Here is a 4,682-nt window from a genome sequence, read left to right on the forward strand (position 1 = left end):
AGAAAAAAAGTGTAAGAAGTGATGTAAATAAGAAAATTGTTTATTATAAATGAACTTTATGAGATCTCGACGAACTGAAGTGAGTAACAGCTTTTTAGTGATTATAAAGGGAGCTTTCTTGGCTTATATTTAATTATATTTAATCCATTCACAGAAGGAAGAAAAAAACAAAAACAAAAAAGACACATTCTGCAAAGTTTCAAGAATGACATCCGGAATTCCCTCTCAAACTAGACACATCAAAATTGAAACATATATATATAGGCTAATACATATGTAAGGCTAATATATATACATATATATATATAATTATATATATATAATTATTATAGTATATAATTTATATAATTTATAAATTATATAAATTATATACTATAATAATTATATATATATAATTATATATATATATATATATATAATTATATATATATAATTATTATAGTATATAATTTATATAATTTATAAATTATATACTACAATAAATGATATGTAATTGTTAACAAAAACTGGAAGTGAATAACATCTTATACTAAGATCTGCGTAATTATTAAGCAGGTTTTCTTTTACAGGTAAAGAGAGAGAGAGAGAGAGAGAGAGAGATAACAAATTAAAAAATAAAAAATTATTAAATGCCCATGAAAAGTCTATTAAGGTGTGTCCACTGGCAGCAGGGTCACATTATTTTATCACAAATATTTTATCATATGATCATTTGGATTTTCTTCTTGTTAGGACAATGGAAAACAGTACATGTTCCAAAAAAAGAACATTAATGTAATGAAGTTAATGTAAGGAACATTGAAATTGAATAATGAATATGCAGCGAATGACTCCTTACCCTGTGTTCCAGTAGTTGGTGGAGGTTTTGGAGTTCTGCCTATTGGGGGAAGGAAAAAAAAAGAAAAAATAACTAACAAATTAACTAACTGCCTAATTAATTAAAGTTATTGTGCGGGCATTTGTTAATGTGCATGGTAAAGTTGTTGCATGTGCATGTTGTATGGATCTAGTTATGTCAGAATATAAAATATAAATCAATTCTATGTGAGCTGTGCTTCATACATACATTGTTTAATTAATAGTTGACAACAGAACATTTATTTTTTATTTATTTTTTTGCCTGTGAAAATACTCAATGTGTCTCAATATTTTAGCATTTTCTCTCAAAAAGAAAATTAATTAATTAATAAATTTAAATTAATGACCACTCACTGTTTTTATTTCTAATAAATGAACACAAAATGAACATTTAAAATCATATAGAAGATATGAAAGATATGAAAATGATATGAAAATGATCTAAAAAAATAAATAAATACTACTACAACAATATGTGGCCATTGCAAGAACAAAGCAAGTTCTTTGAAGAATAAGGAAAAGGAAGAAACACAAAAAGAACAAAGAAACAAATCAACACATTTCATAGAACAAGTGTTAGGTTTGCATTTGTAGTCATTAGTTTGCATTTACACCCCAATACTTAATTCACAATTCTATCCATGCATGTGTACCTATTGGTATCTGGCAAATCCAGTTATTATAGGATTCACAATCACAATCATTCCACTTGTGTCCATAATAAAGGCCACTTTCTGCACAGTGCTCTTGATCGTTGTAGTTGTTTGGTTCTCCAAACCCCCAGTTCTCAAAATCAGACTAAAAGGAAATAAAACACACATTCACACATAGAACGTAATGCAAAACGGTGTGGGTTAGAATGATGTAGTAGACAATTATTTTCATTCCAGGGGCCTCATTTATCAACAGTGCGTAAAAAAGGTTCTATATTTTGTCCTTATATTTACATACATTCCTACATATAAGTACAAGTTGGTAGATCAAACACTTTGCATGAAACTGCGCTTAGGCACACATTACGCACACATCTGTGCGTACGCACTGTTGATAAATGAGGGCCCAGAAGCTTTAAGATAAGAAAGGTTCTAAAATAATTCCAACTCAAATCAATATCTGATGTTCTCATTTATAATTATTGGGTGAGTTGCCATGTATTAAGCAGGATAATCTACAGTTAACCAATAATTTTCACACACACACTCAAATATTGATGCAGATCACCCTGTCCTGGGTTATTTTGCTACAATGACCATTATGGCCTTATAGGCCCCTCCTTCCCTTGTTTAAAATTTTTGATGGAATGGAAGTATTTTTATACTTTTACACCTCAACAGGTACATCATGAATTTTACCTCAAAGTGACACAAATGGGGGTAAAAAAATATGAACAGTAATGGGAAAACACTCACCGGGGTTCCATCAGTCCACACAAAACCAGAATTACTATTCAGCATACTGAAACCTATCCATGCTGGGTCTCCAATTATATACCTGCAGAATAAAGACATGTTTCCCACCATTATGGAGTTCCTTGGTGTACCCTATAAAATCATAATGTTGTAAAACAAATAATAATACAGAATTGTATCAGTACAAAACTTCTTGTGAGCACTCACGGTAACTTGTTGATTTCTCGTTGAGAGTGGAAGCTTGCCAAGTCACCTCCAATGACTTGACAGAAATCACGAGCCTCAAGCCAAGTCTTCTTCTCATCAATTTGCCTCTGGTATATCTAAGAGGTATACATTAAAATTGAGATTGTCTGGAAGACAGGATTTTTTTTTTTCCTGCACCACTCATGCATGGATAGTTGTGGCAACTAAGCACATTAAATTAAGCACGTTAATGTAATTGACATATTAAAGTTTTAAAAAGTTGAGCAGAGTTTAACTTTAAAGCTGCAGCCTGTAAGTTTTGCCTCTTTGTCGCCATCTCTGTTTGAAAACCTGCAATTGCAGGTATGTGCACAATTATCTTCATTGTGTGGGTTGTGTGCTGTCACGGCTCCAGCTAGGCCTGTCATGATAACAACTTGTTGTTGTGCGATATATTGCGCCAGAAATAATTGCGATAAGCGATATTGTTGTCATTTTAAAGACTATTTTATGCCACTGAATATATAATCATAATGTAATAGCATAATAATGCAAGAAGGCATACACACTTCCAAATGTCAACAAACTTTTAATTTTTAAGAATATTTAGATCATGGAAATTAAGTATCTAAATATTAGATACCTTAAAAAACCTGAATAAATAGTAAATAAAACATTAAAAAAAATGCAAAGTAACAAGAAGAAAATAAGAAAATTGCACAAAGAACTTGTACGGAGATTTTTCCCTGACCTTCTTTTCTCTGTAAATTAAGGGTGCACACTATTGCTGAAAAACAAAATCACTACTTAGCAGTCAGATGTCTGTATGCACAAAGGCACAGATCCCTAAACAACACCATATCTTCATTTTTTAAATTTGAACTAGCACCTCATGACTACACCACGTTATGTATGAGAAGCTGCAAAAGACACAGGCGCAAGTGGAATGTACAAAAAATTGTGATATTAATTTTTAAGTAAATATAATGGGCGATATATTGAGTCACCAAAAATGATTGAGGTCATGTACATATATTGTGTGATAAGTCGATATATTGATTATTGCGACAGGCCTAGCTCCAGCGCGGATGAATCTAATATTTTGAGGAGTGTGGCTGTCAGTCACCGCGGTGTGGATACTGTACTTAGGAATCACAGATTCTAGCCTACGTCTTGGAATATATGACCCAAATAAGAATTTTCACCAGATATTGTCAAGATTCTAGCCTACGTCTTGGAATATATGACCCAAATAAGAACTTTCACTGGATATTGTCATCTGACCAAGTAACAAGTCTGCCACATTTGTTCTGACCAAGGGAGGAAAAAAAGCATTACAATAAATCGCGCTACCAATGGTGATTAAATCTAACGATCGGTTAGCTCATATCACAAACCATGCAAATTATTATTATTGTTATACTTTGTTCTCAAATTGTTAATGTTAACAACAACAGCATTGCGTGTCTATGTGTATATAGTGTGTATTAGCGTGTAGATTTCAATTTTTGGACAGTCTAATCTCTAATTTTAATACCATTCGAATTTCATATTAAGAAATTATTTTAACGCAAAAAGCAAATTATTCTTCCTTCGAACTGGTTCTCTTTAAAATACAAATCTTGTGTAATCCCAGAAAGCAGGTTATGTGAAATACCTGGGTATGTTCAAGGGTAAGTAAGAGGATAAACTCAGCTCTCGGTTCCAAAAACGGAGGTAACTTTCAGTGTATGTAAGTAGCCATAGCAACTTTAACCCTGAAACATAACCTACTCTGGAGCAGGTTATTTGGAGAGAATGTTTACTTCAGTGCTATCAGTGCATGCGTGACCTACTGACGACCTACTGATATATATATATATATATATATATATATATATATATATAATATACATACACACACACACTGTCACGGTTCTGGACTGTTGTTTGTGTTCCTGATCTTGTGTCTTTTGTTCTTTTGACTTAATTTAAAGACTTTTGATTTAAACTCAATTCTAAAATTAATCGGAAGCCAGTGAAGGGATCTCAGAAGGGGGGTAGCGTCATCAAATTTCCTCTTTCCCTTCAGAAATCTCGCTGCAGCATTTTAACCGACCTGTAAACGTGCCGTTTGGGACTTAGATATGCCAAAATAGAGGGAATTGCAATAATCCAGGTGAGTGGTAATAAGAGCACGGATAGCAATCTCCAAGGAGCTCTTAGGAAGAAAGGATTTGATTTCCGATA

General features: G+C 32.5%; 1 long non-coding RNA gene across 1 annotated transcript; it reads right to left on the minus strand.

Moving 5' to 3' along the window:
* Positions 1–839: 839 nt before the first annotated feature.
* LOC107686017 (uncharacterized) lies at positions 840–2,614 on the minus strand. Its single transcript, XR_001634014.1, has 4 exons — positions 2,475–2,614; positions 2,268–2,349; positions 1,512–1,656; positions 840–877 (listed from the first exon to the last, which is right to left on the minus strand). It is a non-coding gene; the product is annotated as an uncharacterized LOC107686017 (long non-coding RNA).
* Between the last annotated feature and the right edge of the window lie 2,068 nt (positions 2,615–4,682).

The sequence above is a fragment of the Sinocyclocheilus anshuiensis genome, unplaced genomic scaffold, assembly GCF_001515605.1.
Source record: "Sinocyclocheilus anshuiensis isolate Anshui unplaced genomic scaffold, SAMN03320099.WGS_v1.1 scaffold1315, whole genome shotgun sequence".
NCBI classification, from domain to species: domain Eukaryota; kingdom Metazoa; phylum Chordata; class Actinopteri; order Cypriniformes; family Cyprinidae; genus Sinocyclocheilus; species Sinocyclocheilus anshuiensis.